Raw genomic sequence first — 17574 nt, 5'->3', positions numbered from 1 at the left:
AACTTTAATTTTGATAAGGTGGCCATAATTTGTGTCATGTATGATGGATGATTAAGGCCAAGGAAAGATTCATGAAATTGGCATAGTCTACTGCAGTAACTGTTGCGGACAGCAGCAGTGAGGTGAGATTGAAAAATCACTAAAAATAGTAGAAGTAGAATTAAATAGTGAATAAATTATGCAATTGAACCTTGATGAATCTAGTTTAATATGGATGGAACGAAACAACCATATGAGCAGTATAATGAGAGATATTAAAGTTCTCGTGAGACAGGGCTATAACGGTTTCTGGGTCCCCTGTCGTGACTTTGAAAATTTACTATAAATTATCCAGAAAGAATTAGAAGTCATGCCTTATATGTGCAGATTCAATTTTGAGTCTAGTTTCATTAGAAACAAACAGTACCAGTATTAAAGCCCTTTACAGAGAGATATTCAAGTTTTAACGCGTGAAGGTCAGTGTAGTCGACTCCTGTAACATTGGTGACTTTAACTAATAAACTGTACCAATTGGCCCAACCAAAAATTCTAGAAATAAATCCATGGATAGATATATGAGTCTAAATTCAGGGAAAATTTACGGAATCAGTTTCCGAGTTTTGAAACTCGAGATATGATTTTTAAGGCGACAGTAACGCAGTTAGCTAGCCTGCCTAGAACAGCAATCAGATTTTACAAAGAGAGAAATAAGGGAAGTAAGCCCGCTAACACCACGTGTTCAAATCCGGTGACGGTCACGGGTTTGGGGTGTTACAATTTTATTGGTATCAGAGCTATAGTTTAGTCGGTTCTAGGACTACCCTAGAGCGTGTGAGTCTAGCTATACATGCCAAATTGTTAGTGCTTAATAATGTGATGACTTGACGGTTGAAATTTTTGTTTTGATTAGCGATGGAACCGGGATAGAGAGACCCTTGGCGGATGACGTTGAAAGTGTAGCGGCTGCTCTGCGCAAGGGACACCGCTGTTGAGCCTCGGTCATCCGCGAATAATCAAAATGAAGGCGAAACAATCCTTCTTCACCATGATGAATGAGTGGGTCGCAGAAGATATGCCGAACTAATCCCGCTGTCCAACCATTCCCGAATTTAAATAATCCACCGAAGAGCCCGTGATGCCATCGCCATTGATCTGTGAGGTTGAGTAAACCACCGTGGACTTGATTAGGAAGCGTGGGGCGAGGAGTTTAAGGCCATAGTTACCGATGATGCCGAAAGGGCGAATTTCGCTTGATAACACCATTAGAGTGTTTGATGGTATCATGCACACCGATGAATGTCTTAAGTGTGCTATATCTTTGTTACTGAGACTCGACCTACTATTGGTGGAGGACCTTGATTTCCATAGTCCCAAAGGAACAAGTTACTTGGGATTTCTTTCAAACGAATTTGGAAGAAATATATTAGTCAACGGTTTATTGATCGAAGCGTAAGGAATTTTGGAGCTCAAGCAAGGCCAGTATGTGATGTCGAATCTGAACATGAGTTCGTAAGACTTAGTCGGTATGCTCGGAGTGTGTGGCTGATGAGGTTGCTATGTGCAAAAGATTTGAAGAAGGATTGAATGAAGATTTAAAGCTACTAGTGGGTATTTTGGAGATAAAGGAGTTCGTAACACTAGTCGAACGAGCCTACAAAGCGGAAGAACTTGGAAAGGAGAAGAAGAAGGCTGAATTTGAAGCAAGAGATTATCGTAAAAGATCGTGAGTAAAGCTCCGTTCTCGATCGTAAAGAAATTCGGGGAGGACACCGAAGAAGTCGAGGCGCATGCGGGAATTTCCATTAGAGCCCGACCATCGACGGACTCCGAGCTACTTCGGTAGCTAGTGTGGGCAATAATCATCGAGAGAGACCTGAATGCCCCCAATGTGGAAGGCGACACCTAGGTGAATGTTGGGGTAAGTGCATTAATAGGGCTCATTATGGATGCGGTTGAAGGACCACTTCATTAGAGATTGCAGAGCTAGATGAGAAGAATAAGATGCAAGGTGCAAGACCTAGTGGAACAATGGCTAGAGGTAGGCCCAGAGAATTTACGGAGGTAGGGGTGGCAATCGAGAGGAGCCTCGATACTGTTCGATCCGAGGCCAGCGCTCTGCTAGAGCATATGCCATCCAGCGCGACGAGGAGGCATCCTCCCGATGTTATCACGGTACTTTCACTCTTTTCGATACTAATGTGATTGCTTTGATTGACCTGGTTCTACTCATTCTTATATATGCGAAACCTTAGCATCCAAAGAAGACTTTGCCTATTGAGTCTCTTGAGTTTGTAATTGGTGTCAAACCCTTGGGTCAAGATCGTGCTTGTCAACAAAGTGTGTAAGAAAAGTCCCCTAGTATTTCGAGGTTCTTGTTTTCCGGCGGACTTGATGCTTTTGCCGTTCGGCGAATTCGACGTTATTCTTGGTTTGGATTGGTTGACCATGCACGATGCGGTTGTAAATTGCAAAAGCAAGACTATCGATCCGAGGTGCACGAATAACGAGATAATTGAGTTGAGTCTATGGACTTAAAGGGTTGCCGGTGTAATATCGGCAATGTTGGCCCGAAATATGTAAGAAAAGGGTGCGAAGCGTACCTTGCGTATCGCTTTCGATGACAAGGAGTCGAAAAGAAACCCGAATCTGTGCGGTGGTTTGTGAATACCGGATGTTTTCCACGAAGAATTGCGGGTTTGCCACTGTTCGGAAATAGAGTTTGGCATCGAATTGGTACTGGTACCACTCCAATTTCGATAGCTCCGTATCGTATGGCACCAACGAATTAAAGGAGTTGAAAGCTCGGTTGCAAGAATTGGTGGATAGAGGTTTTGCTCGCTTGAGTTTTTCGCCTTGGGTGCGCGGTGTTGTTTGTGAAAAGAAAGATGGAACCATGAGGTTGTAGATCGACTATCGTCGACTTAATAAGCGGCGATAAAAACAAATATCCGTTACAGCGTATCGATGATTTGTTCGATCAAGCTGAAGGAGCCTCGGTGTTTTGAAAATAGATCTAAGATCGGGCTATTATCGATTCTTGAATTCGAGATTGGACGTACCCAAGCGCCTTGAGCGAGATATGGTCACTACGAGTTCCTAGTGATGCCGTTTGGGCTTACTAATGCCCCTGCGGTATTTATGGATTTGATGAATCGGATCTTCAGACCATATTTGGATCGGTTCGTAGTTGTCTTCATTGATGACATTTTGGTCTATTCGCAAAATGAGACCGAACACGCTGAACACCTGAGGATAGTGTTGCGAATTTTACGGGATAAGCAGTTATATGCTAAGTTCAGCAAGTGTGAGTTCGGTTGAGGAGGTTAGCTTCTTGGGTCATGTGGTATTCTGCATCGGTATTGAGTCGACCGAATAAATTTTCAGCCATACTTAATTGGAAGCCTCAGAAATATTCTTGAGGTTCGGAGCTTTTTGGGGCTTGCTAGGTTATTACCGACGATTTGTAAAGGTTTCTCAACGATAGCCACGCCAATGACGGCTTACTCCAAAAGGATGTTAAGTTGAATGGACGGAGAAATGTCGAAGAGTTTCGATCAAGCTGAAAACTTATTTGGTGAAGCCCTAATCCTAGTGCAACCCGAATCGGGCAAAGAGTTTGTCATTTATAGTGACGCATCCCTACTTGGGTTGGGTTGCGTATTGATGCAAGAAGGGCGAGTTGTGGCCTATCGTCGAGACAATTAAAGCCACATGAGAAAAATTATCCGACCCATGATCTTAAATTGGCGCCATCGTATTCGCCTTAAAGATATGGCGACACTACTTATTTGGTGAGAAGTGCGTGTGTATTCGGATCACAAAAGTCTCAAATATTTGATGACCCAAAGAGACTTAAATCTGCGACAAAGACGATGGCTCGAGTTATTAAAAGATTATGAGCTCGTCATTAATTATCACCGGGAAAGGCTAATGTGGTTGCGGATGCCTTAAGCCGAAATCCTTTGTTTGCTTTACGAGTGATGAATGTACACTTGTCTATCCTACCCGACAATGTGTTAGTAGTGAATTAAAGGCCAAACCATTGTTGGCTCATCAAATTCGGAAGCTCGAAAGTTGATGAGGAGTTGCTTGCAAAACGGACCGAGTGTGTTACGAACAAGGAATCGAGTTTCAAATTGATGATGACGATTGTTTGAGGTTGAAGTCGTCTGTGTGTTCCAAAGAATTGAGCTTATTTCGATAATTCGAATGAAGCCCATTGTAGCGAATGGCAATCCACCCGGGAGTACGAAGATGTACAACGATTTGAAACGTCGGTTTTGGTGGCATGGTATGAAATGAGACATCTCGATTTTGTTTGAGATGTTTAATATGTCAACAAGTGAAAGCGGAACATCAAGTGCCTTCAGGATTACTTCACCGATCACGATACCCGAGTGGAAATGGGATCGAGTCACAATGGACTTTGTATCCGGACCGCCATTGTCGACTAGTAAGAAGGATGCGATTTGGGTCGTTGTAGATAGATTGACTAAGTCGGCTCACTTTGTCCCGTGACGCACGGATTTTTCAATGGACAAACTAGCTGAATTATACGTTTCTCGAGTTGTGAGACTACACGGGTGCCTATTTCCATCGTGTGGGATAGAGATCCGAGATTTACCTCGCGATTTTGGAAGAAGTTGCAAGAAGCTTTGGGTACCAAGTTGCATTTCAGCACGCCTTTCACCCCCAAACCGATGGTCAATCTGAGCGGATAATTCAAATACTCGAGGATATGTTGAGATGTTGCATCCTTGAGTTTAGTGGTTCATGGGAGCGGTATTTGCCTTTGATTGAATTAAACACAACAATAGCTTTCGGTCAAGTATTAAGATGGCGCCTTACGAGGCTTTATACGGTCGTAAATGCCGTACCCCATTATTCGGGTGAACTTAGTGAAGGTAAATTTTTCGGGTTGATTTGGTTAAGGATGCCGAGCAAAAGTTCGAGTAATTCGTGAAAGTTTGAAGGTCGCCGGATCGCCAAAAGTCGTATGCGGATTTGAAAAGGAAAGACATTGAATATCGGGTTGGAGACAAGGTATTTCTCAAAGTCTCACCACGGAAGAAGGTGCTTAGATTTGGCCGTAAGGGCAAATTGAGTCCGAGGTTCATCGGTCCGTATGAAGTATCTGAACGAGTTGGACCCGATGGCATCGATTAATTTTACCCCGAGCTCGAAAAGATTCACAATGTTTTCCATGTTTCAATGCTTGACGATATAGGTCGACCCGACACACGTAATTACTCCATCCGAGGTCGAGGTTCACCTAATTTGAGTTATGAAGAAGAGCGGTTCACATTCGATGCGTGAAGTAAAAGAGCTACGAAACAAGAAAATCCCATTAGTGAAGGTGTTGTGGCATAAACACGGATGGAAGAAGCTACTTGGGAACTTGAGGACTCTATGAAAGAGCGATACCGAGCCTATTTCTGGGTAAGATTTTCGGGATGAAAATTTCTTAAGTGGGGGAGAGTTGTGACAGCCCTAAAGTGACCCTAGTCGAAAAGCGGTTTCGGGACCGCTAAACCGAGTCACCAAAATGTTCTAACGTAATATTTATTGTCTAGAATATGTGAATATGAATGTGTGAAAAATTGAATGTTTGGATTTTGTTAATTGTAAGTGAATTTTATCAAATAGGACTTATGTGAGAAAATTTAGAAATGTGCTAGGCAAATGTAAGGTGGCCTATTAATACATGTGGGAAATTGGTTGTCCTTGCATGTCAAATAACCCCCTTTCCTAAGGTGAGTGGCCGGCCATGACAAGATTATGGGCAAAGGAAACATGTTTCCAACATGTTTTTCTAGTGGTGTATGTAGGAAGCCATAAAATAAAAACTAGCATTAAAGAAATGAAAAAAAAATGAGCATGGATGCCCCCCCCATTGTGCCGTAGCTAGAGAGAAAGAAAAAAAAAAAAAAAGAGGTTTTGTTCATTCATTGTTCATTCTTTTGGTTGTTCTTGAAAAAAAAAAGTGAAAGGAAGGAAGATTTACCTAGGTCAATTCGGCAAGTATCTTTGGCTACTAGGAGGTAAGCATTGAATTTGTTGATTTGGTTTTGTAATATGCTAAGTTGAAGTGTGGGTGCACTCTTGGTAAGGTCAAGGAAGATGAGATTTCTCATGTGTATTTAGACAATATGCCGAATGATTAAGTGTTGGAGATAGGAGTTTATTTGCATGTTAAATGATTCCTACTTAGCCCATGCTAAAATTTGTAATTTTTATGGATGATAGGAGCATTCGGCTAGGGTATAAAGGTAGGGATTTTGGTTGTTCATCTAAGTATTGATGAGGAATGTACTATGGAAATAAATCGGCCTTCCTAAGAATACGAGTTGTGAATGTTTATACGTTTTGATTTAAGTAAAATAATTCATGTTTGAACACACAAGGATTCGGCATTGTTCATGACTATTGTATTTAGAACGTGAATTTTTAATATTCCGAATATTGGAATGTAAGTATAGGTGTGATCGGTCATGGGAATTTGAGATGAAATTAGGTGATTAAAAGATGTTATAGTTGACATTGTATATATATATATACATACATTCGGCCATATGGGGTAAAAAAAAAATGGGTCATATGCTCATGAGATAAAATTTTGTGAATTGATGTCTTAATGATGATAGTATAGTTGATGTCATGTATATATGTATAAATATTTGGCAAGACGGTTAAACTAGTTTATTTATTGACTAAGCTCAAGAAGCTCGAGGTGGAGAAACAAGCAAAGGCAAAGGAAAGAACATCGAGTAGCCGAGTTGGAACCATTTTGCCCAACACAAGGTAAGTCATTAAGCACATATGTTTGATATTGCTTAAATGATTGGAAAATCTATGCAATTGTGTTTAATGGAATGCTATATATGTATAAATGAAATTGTATGTGTATGGAGTGATGATAATTATTGAATGTAAAAGAAATAGTGAAATGTGTAGAAAGTTTGCTTTCGGCACTATGTGTCTTGGGCAATACGTGTGTATGGTGACGAGATAGGCACTAAGTGTGCGTGCTGGAAATATATGGCACTAAGTGTGCATGCTGGAAATATATGGCACTAAGTGTGCATGCTGAAAAAAAATAATAAGACCTTTGGGTGTGCGAGCTCGAAGGGTATGGCACTATGTGTGCGGGCTTAAATCGCGTGGCACTAAGTGTGCGAAATCGAATATTAAGCACTGTGTGTGCGTACTCTATATATATGGAGGGTGTGTCTCCATCGAGTTGAGTATGGACAGCGGATCGGGTAAGTATCTCGAGCTCATGACGAATAGAAAATACGTTCATGCTCGGGGTTGAATTTGGTAAGCCTTAAATCTATGTGATGATTGAAATTGTATGATTGTGGTGGAAATGAGTTAGTGTGTGAAAATGCTTCAAATATCTTGTTGTGTAGAATATGAAATGTGGATGTATGACTTGGTATGAGATTGGACCAAAAGGTCCGAGGAATTATGGTATAGATTCGATATGGATGAGTACCTAACCTCGTTTATTGTTCATGTTGTAGTAACTTTATCAGTGGATTGATGAATGCTTATGACTTACTGAGTTATAAACTCACTCGGTGTTTTCTTGTCACCCATTTTAGGTCTCTCGGACTCGTATTGTTTGCGTGATCGGAACCGTCGTTGAAGTCATCACACCGGCTGAAATATTTTGGTATTGTCTTCGTTGTTGAAGAACATTTGGCATGTATAGGCTATTATATTTTGTTGAACTGTGGGTTGTAAACTTTAAGCCATGTGAAAATGGCCTATGTGGTCGTCGAGTGGGATGCTAGAACCTATAGCCACGAGTCTTAGAAACTTTAATTTTGATAAGGTGGCCATAATTTGTGTCATGTATGATGGATGATTAAGGCCAAGGAAAGATTCATGAAATTGGCATAGTCTACTGCAGTAACTGTTGCGGACAGCAGCAGTGAGGTGAGATTGAAAAATCACTAAAAATAGTAGAAGTAGAATTAAATAGTGAATAAATTATGCAATTGAACCTTGATGAATCTAGTTTAATATGGATGGAACGAAACAACCATATGAGCAGTATAATGAGAGATATTAAAGTTCTCGTGAGACAGGGCCAGAACGGTTTCTGGGTCCCCTGTCGTGACTTTGAAAATTTACTATAAATTATCCAGAAAGAATTAGAAGTCATGCCTTATATGTACAGATTCAATTTTGAGTCTAGTTTCATTAGAAACAAACGGCACCAGTATTAAAGCCCTGTACAGAGAGATATTCAAGTTTTAACGCGTGAAGGTCAGTGTAGTCGACTCCTGTAACATTGGTGACTTTAACTAATAAACTGTACTAATTGGCCCAACCAAAAATTCTAGAAATAAATACATGGATAGATATATGAGTCTAAATTCAGGAAAAATTTACAGAATCAGTTTCCAAGTTTTGAAACTCGAGATATGATTTTTAAGGCGACAGTGACGCAGTTAGCTAGCCTGCCTAGAACAGCAATCAGATTTTACAAAGAGAGAAATAAGGGAAGTAAGCCCGGTAACACCAAGTGTTCAAATCCGGTGACGGTCACGGGTTTGGGGTGTTACAATAGGGTTTGGCCAGATTGTACTGTTACTGTGTTATTCACTGTTTTTTTGTTATTGGGATTACACACTGAGTTTTTGTAAACTCACCCCGTTCCTAACTGTGCAGGTAATCTTTAAGCTTAGATGGTTTGGAGCTGCGAGGGACTCAGAGATAGCCACACTACTGTTTCTGTTTCTTTTAATTGCAATTAGATTTCATTTTGGGTTTTAATTTATGTAATAAGGCCATTGGTGGGTTTTAAGTTTTAATTTGGATTGTGATTTCTTATACTAAACTGCTAGTCTAGGAAAACTCGAGTTTTCAAAATGCTTCCGCTGTTTTAAAAGAAGTAATATACCAAAGGCAAACAAATTGGTAAACGTTTTGACGAGAACTTTAGTTAATTAATAATAAAATGACTTAGATTCAGTAATGGATTTTTACCGAAAAGATCAAATTTGAAAAACGATTTGATGTGACGCACCAGATTCGGTCGTAACGTCTAGGCGGGGTTTGGGTTGTTATAGTGGTTTTGGAACCACAAATCTGATGTTAGAAAATTATTTTAATATTATTTTTGGTGTTTATAGCATGTGAATATATGTGTGAAAGTTTTGTAAAATAATTTTAGCATTTGAATGTTTAATTTGATAAAAATTACTAAATCGCATAAAATGCAAAAGTTGCATGCTATTAGTTAAAGGTGTCAATTGGCTTTGTCTTTTAAATATGATGTCCTCAAATGGTAATTAGACCATTTTAAATGGTAGTGGACAATTTTAGACAACCATTAAGTGATTTTATATGTATATTAATAAGGTCAAAATGGTAAATTAATTATTATTGTTAATATTAAATAAAACAAAAGGAAAATTTGGTGGCATTCATCTTCTTAGCAGAAATTAGAAGAAAGGAAGCAATATTATTTCACTTAGGGTTCGGCACTTGTGAGCTTCAATTGGTAAGTGTTTTGAGCTCGATTTTTAATGATTTCTACGTTTTTGAGATCGTTGCTTCGTATTCTAGCTAGCCCGTGCCTTAATTTTTGTATTTGTTCATGATTTCGTGAAGTTTCATTGATGAATACTTGACCTTTTAAATGTTTGATGATGAAAAATGAATATTTGTTGATAGTTACACAAGTTTTGTTAAGTGATTTTAGCTAAAAATGCATTTTAGGGATTTAATTGTGAAATGTGTAAATTGAGGGGTTGAAATGTGAAATAAATAAAATATGTGGGCTACTAGGGACACTAGTGAAATTCGACTATGGTGAAATTGGATTAAATTGCTTGAATTTGTATTTTTGTGAAATAAGGACTAAATTGTAAAAATATAGAACTTTAGGGGCTAAAGTATAAAATGCTCAAATATGTGTTTTTGGACTTAATGAATGATTTGATAAATAAGTTAATTTTGAATGTATATAGATTAAGAACGAAAGAAATCGAAATTAGATCGGGGAAAATCAAAGGTTATCGAATAGTTGATCCAGTCCGTTAATCCGAATGCAAGGTAAGTTCATATAAAAATAAATGTCTTTAAATTGAATTATATATGTTTAATTGTCATTGAATCGCTATGAATGTTGAATGATCAAAGACGAGTAAGAATCGAGAGGGTTACAATATCTGAAAGTCCCGTACGAACCTTAGGAATAGTATAGGATATGAATGTCATGACATTAGGATTAAGGAGTTGTGATTATGTGTAAGACCATGTCTGGAACATTGGCATCATTATGTGATTACGTGTAAGACCATGTCTACGGACATTGGCATCGTTAATTAATTTCGTGTAAGACCATAACTGGGCTATCGGCACCGATATGTGATAACATGTAAGACCATATCTGGGATATGGCATTGTACGAGCTATATGTGATTTTCGAGTATCATTAACAATTCCAAAAGGTTCAACGGGAAAAAGTCAAGTCGAGGAAGAATGTGTGAATGAGTTAAGTGACTCAGATACGTATGAGATTCATACAAGTATTGAAAAGGGAAGTATTTGATGAATTCATTTATGGTATTGAATTTGTATACATGGAGAAAGGTTTGTGTGCTTATATGTGCTTACTCATAGTTTGCCTATGGATGGAAATGATGTTGATTCATGTGGTAATTTTATTTGTATATGGCTTACTAAGCTTTTAAAGCTTACTTTGTGTGTTCTTTCCCTGTTTTATAGATGATCGAAGCTAGCTCGGACTCAGAAATCATCAGGAACATCGTCACACTATCAATCAACTTGTTGGTACTTTTGATGCTTTGTAAATATGGTATATGGCATGTATAGGCTAGTGATATGATGATGTGTTTTGAGATATGATATTAGCCATGAGATTTGGCTCATAAATGATGTAAATGTGGGTGAGTATTTGGCCATTTGGGTTGGCCTAATTTATGAATTTGTTAAGTGATGTGTGATGTATATATGGCCTTCTGTTTTGAAATGTTTGGTATCGTCGTTGTGATGGCTAAGTGGTTAATTGTCTTGATTAATTACCAATGATATATCATGGTTGGTTTGGTATGATATAGGGATGATGAATTGGTATATTTTGTGGCATGAATTAGTTGATAAAATGATGAGAAAAATACATAGGGAAGATAGGTGAAATTGTTAGTAATCACATATTATTTTGGTATGTTTATGGTTATGATTTGAATAGTGAAATGGTTGAAGATGAAATGGCATGATTTGTATATGAATTGACATGTTTTGGTTGCCTATAAGTGTATTGAAATGGTATGAAATGTTGTGGTTTAGGTATGCTTGAAGTGGGTGAGAAATATGGCTTAAACAAGCCTATTTGTGCCCCACACGGTTGAGCACACGAGCGTGTGACTCGACCGTGTGTCTGTTGTAACTTCATTAAACAAGTTAGTGAGTTGCACGGCTTAGACACACGGACATGTCTACTGGCTGTGTGTGACATACGGGCTGGCACATAGGTGTGTGGCTGGCCATGTGACCCAAGTCAGTATACCCTTTAGATTTCATATGGCTAAGGCACACGGGCATGTCTCCGGCCGTGTGATACAAGTCAATATGTATGCTTTGTTTTCACACGGCTTGTGACACGGGCGTGTCTGGTGGCTGTGTGAGGTACACGGCCTGTTCACGCGGGCGTGTGACCTCTGTATGCATGAAAATTTTATAATTTTCCCAAAGTTTTCAAATGTTATTGGTTTAGTCCCAAACCTCTTTCAAGCATGTTTTAAGGTCTCATAGAGCCTTATAAGGTATAATATAGTTATGTTTGATTGATATTTAAGTGATAATGGATTTATGTTTGAGAAATGTATGTCATATGTTGTGATTTTATCGGTAATGCCTCGTAACCCTATTTCGGCTACTGATACTGGTTAGGGGTGTTACACGTCAGTGTGACTTGTCCGTGGCTCACACTCTCGTGTGGCCCACACGCCCAAATTGGCCTAGCCCGTGTGCCCCACACAGCTACACACACCCGTCACATGGTCGTGTTTCACGAACGGCTAGGCACATGCCCGTGCGGCGTTGACAGGCTAAATTGTCAGCTTTCGCCGATCGACACTTTCTCGTGTTTTCATCACACACTTGGTTCAATTTTGATACGAAAGCAACTACGAGAGCACCAGTACTTAAAAATCGACAATAAACGTTCCAATAGCAACGTTTTCCAAATTAACAGAAGTAATATACTTAACCACAATGAAAAACACAAACGTTCATCACTTACCAAACTTCTAGAACGATCCTAACGCTACGAATCCGCAAGGGGGAGTTTCGATCATCACAATCCACCACTGCCAACAACCCAAAAATAGAATAAAAAAAAGATAACACCGATTCAATAGCAACAAAATTATCCCTAACCCGTGTGAAACCTCATAAATTTCATTTACCAAGCCACACAAAAAAACTGGGGATTTGAAATGCAACGAAGAACAAAGAATTGTGACAAAACCCAAAGGAAGAAGAAAAGAGGGAAATGCCAGAGACGACAGGAGGGAAACGTCAAAAAGAGAAAATAATTTTAAGGAAAAAATAAAAATAAAATAAAATAAAACAATATCCCCAGCTCCCCCCACTAACTAACAACCCAATCCCTCAGAATTTGACCCATTAACCTCATCTAACTACTTCAGAGTATCAGTTCCATCTAACTTCTACTACATAACTAACATACACTCACAAAAGCAAAAATTATCATCTTTCACTTCAACGAGGGTTCGAACACAAGACCCTAAGGCAAGTTAACACCTTACCACTTGAACCAGCAGGCTCATTCTGATATGTGTTGACTAAAAGTATAATAAAAGGCCAACCACTAGGGATAAGGCTAGGAACACAAAAATAGTAGAATTTCCAAAAGTGGGACTTGAACCCAATACCTTAAACACACACTCAAATCAATTAACCACTGAAGTAGATACTCATTTATGAAAAAATTTAGAAAAACAAAGTTTAATAATTCAGGGCATCACAACTCTACCCCCTAAAAGAAATTTCGACCTCAAAATTTACCTGATCCAAACAGGTAAGGATATTGTTGATGGATCGAGTCCTCAGGTTCCCACGTGGCTACCTCAGTGCCATGATTCCGCCATAGAACCTTCAGTAATGGAATAGATTTCCTCCTCAAAAATTTCACATCTCACTTCAGAATCTGAATTGGCTCTTCCTCAAATGTCAAATTTGGTCTAACCTCGATCTCCTCAACGGGAATAATATGAGATGGGTTCAATCGATATCGCCTCAACATAGAGATATAAAACACATCATAGATACGGTCTAACTCTAGAGGCAGCTCTAATTGATAAGCAACCGGTCCCACACACTTCAAAATCCGATACGACCCAATAAACCTAGGGCTCAACTTGTCCTTACGTCCAAACCATAAAATTTTCTTCCATGAAGATACCTTAAGGAATACGTAATCACCCATAGAGTACTCAATATCCCTCATTTTTAGATCTGCATAGGACTTCTGTCTATCAGAAGCTACCTTAAGACGATCCTGAATCAATCTGACTTTGTCTTCAGTCTCGGAAACCAACTCAGGACCTAAAACCCATCGTTCACTCAACTCAGTCTAACATAGTGGGGTACAACACTTACGACCATACAGAGCCTCATAAGGTGCCTTCTGAATGCTAGACTAAAAATTGTTATTGTAGGTGAACTTAGCTAATGACAGAAAATCCTCCCAATTACCACGAAAATCAATTATGTAACTCTGAAGCATATCCTCCAATATCTGAATCACCCTTTCAGATTGTCCATTTGTCTAAGGATGGAACGTAGTACTGGAATCCAACATTGAACCTAGAGCCTCATGAAGCTTTCTCACAAACCGGAAAGTAAAACGAAGATCTTTATCTAAAATTATCAAAACTGGAACCCCACGAAGCCTCATAATTTCAGAAATGTATAGCTTGACCAACTTTTAAAGAGAATAATATGTCTGAACATGAATGATGTGGGCAGACTTTGTAACACTCCTAACCCATAGCCGTCACCAGAATAGGGTTACGACGCATTATCGAATAACACACATCATTCACATACATTTATACATTCATACTCAAAATCCATTCAAAACATTCACAATGTCCCTTGTAGGGCTCTACGAAACCTTTAAACATGCTAAGAAGTGGTTCGGGACTAAACCGATAACATTCGAAACCTTTGGGAAACTTAGAAAATTTTCAAACATATAAGGGTCACACGCCTGTAGGAACAGGCTGTGTGCTTCACACTGCTACCAAACACGCCTATGACACTGCTCGTGTGAAAACAGGGCATACATATTGACTTGCACCACATCGCTGAGAACATGCCCGTGTGCCATGGCCATGGGAAAACTAGAGGGTTACTGACTTGGGCCACTCGGCCAACCACACTCCCATGTGCCAGCCCGTGTGCCACACACGACCAGTAGACACACCCGTGTGTCTAGGACGTGCAAAACCTGTAGGGTATACTGACTTTAATTCGAAGGATTACCCCAGGGGACACACAGCCATGTAGCATGACCGTGTGTCGCAAACGGCTGAGACACACGTCCGTGTCTTTGTCTGTGTGGACAAAAATAGGCCATTTGTAAATCCAATTTGCCACCCTTCTTTCATGCATACAAAGCAGCCCATATGGTACCATTTCAATACATATTTTAGCAACCAAAACATGCTATTCCATTCACATATCATACCATCTATCCACAACCTTTCCAACTACTCAATTCCATATTCAAAAACATACCAAATTAATATGCCAAAATCATCAAGACTTACTTAAGCTCTAAATGCATTTCCTCATCAAATTATCATCTATATCATGACACAAATTGAACTATATCATCATCTCAAAATCAAACCACAATATGCCAATCTTCCAAGCATTAATAAATTATCTAATAATTAACCAAATGAACAACCATTTAGCTATATCAACAACTATGGCAAACATACCAAAACAAGCCAACATATAAGGTATATACATCATATATATCACTTATCAAACATATATTTCAAGCCAACTTAAATGGCCATACACACCAACATTTACAAGCCAAACCTCATGGCTAATATCATAACTCAAAACATACCAAGATGACACTAGCCTATACATGCCATATACCATATATACAAAGCTCCCAAAAGTATCAACGAGATGATCGATAGTGTGATGACGTTTTCCGACGATCCCTGAGTCCGAGTTACCTTCGATAATCTGTAAAACAGTAGAAACTAAACACAGTAAGCTTTAAAATCTTAGTAAGCCATATACAAAAAAGTCAACACATGAATATTTGTATATCAATTCAAATATGTTAAACATAGCTAACCACATTCAAATTCACAACCCTTTATCATTGAACATATATTCAATGTCTTAATCGAGTTAATCAAATATTTCCCCTTTTCAATACTCGTATGAATTTCGTACGTACCTGAGTCACTTAGCTCTTTCACATATTCTTACTCGACGTGGCTATACCCGTTGAATCGTTCAGAATCGGTAAGGTTACTCGGAAATCACATAAGCTCGTACAATGCCATATGCCAGATATGGTCTTACATGTTATCACATATCGACAGCACTGTCCCAGGCAGGGTCTTACACATAACCGATTAACGATGCCAATGTTCCAGACATGGTCTTACATGTAATCACAATACAATATCAATGTCCTAGACATGGTCTTACATGTAATCTCATCCCGATAATCTAATTTCATGACATTCGTATCCTATACTATTCCTAAGGTTCGTACGGGACTTTTAGACATCATAACTCTGTCAATTCTTGCTCATAATTGCTCGTTCAACATTTATAACAATTCAATGACAAATAAACAACATATAATTCACTTTAAAGACACTTATTTGCATATGAACTTACCTCGTAGTCGAAATAGAGGGACCGGATCAACTATTCGATAACTTTTGATTTCCCTCAATTTAAATTCGATTTCTTTCGTTCTTGATCTAAACACATTCAAAATTAAATCATTTCTTCACCAAACCATTCAATTTAGTCCACAAACACAGATTTGAGCATTTTTGCACTTTAGCCCCAAAGTTCTACATTTATTCAATTCAGTCCCTATTTCAAAAATACACAAAATCCACACAATTAAATCCAATTACATGCTAGACGAATTTCTTAAGGACCTTTGCAGCCAAAAATTTCATTTATTTCACAATTTAACCCCTCAATTTACACTTTTCACAATTTAATCATATTTAGGCATTTTTACTCAAAATCACTTAACAAAACTTGATAATCTATCATTAAATTCTCATAATCTATCATTAAACATTTAGATATTCAAGCATTCAACAATGGCTTCATTCAAAATCTATAACAATTTCAAAAATGAAGGTACGGGCTAGCTGGATTAAGCTACAACGAGCTCAAAAACGTTAAAATCGTTAAAAATCGAGCTAAAACCGTACCTTAATGAACAAATGAAGCTTGGCCGAAGATAACCCTAAAAATGGCTGATTTCCTTTGCTCAAAATTGGTTTGGGAAGATGAAACAAATTATGATTTTGTTTGTTTATTTTAATTAACCTTTAATAGCCAATTTACAATTTTAACCTTAATGAGCTTTAATAATTACAATTACACCTAGCCATTATCATCCACTAACCTTATAATGGTCTAATTACATCTTAAGGACTTCCACTTTAATCAACCATAGCAATTAAACACATTTAACATATAGAATGCCACTTTTGCATTTTACGTAATTTAGTCCTTTTCTCAAATTGAGCTATTAAACGATAAAATTAACTCACGAAATTTTCACACACATATATTCTCATGATATAAACACCAAAAATAATATTAAAATAATATTATATCTCATATTTGTGGTCTCGAAACTACTATTCTGATTTAGCTAAAATCGGGTTGTTACAACTTTTGCCCCTTAGGAATTTTCATCCCCGAAAATCTTACATGTGAATAGGTTTGGATATTGCTTTCTTATATCATCTTCGGGTTCCCACGTAGCTATTTCAACCTCGTGCCGATGCCATAATACTTTCACTAACGCTATTCTTTTATTTCTCAGCTCTTTGATCTCACGAGCTAGAATTTGGATCAGTTCTTCACTGTACGATAAATTTGACTGAATCTCAACTTCAGTCGGGGAAATAACATGCGAAAGATCAGATCGGTATCGTAGAAGCTTCGATACATGAAGTACATTATGTATCTTTTCGAACTTAGATGGCAATGCTAGCTGATAAGCCACTGGTCCAACTCATTTGATAATCTCATACGGTCTAATGAATCGTGGACTCAATTTTTCTTTTCGACCAAATCGAAGTAATTTTTTCCATGGAGATACTTTCAGAAACACTCTATCCCTGATTTGAAACTCAATATCTTTCTGCTTCAAGTCTGCATAAGATTTCTGTCGATCTGGCGCTGCTTTTAGACTATCACAAATTATTTTCAGCTTTTCTTCTGTTTCTCTAATCAGATCAACCTCGTGAATCTTATTCTTGCTAAGTTCAATCCAGTACAACGGTG

This window comes from Gossypium arboreum, chromosome 6, assembly GCF_025698485.1.
Source record: "Gossypium arboreum isolate Shixiya-1 chromosome 6, ASM2569848v2, whole genome shotgun sequence".
Lineage (NCBI taxonomy): Eukaryota > Viridiplantae > Streptophyta > Magnoliopsida > Malvales > Malvaceae > Gossypium > Gossypium arboreum.
The sequence above is the reverse complement of the archived record's forward strand: the minus strand, read 5'-3'. Positions refer to the sequence as shown.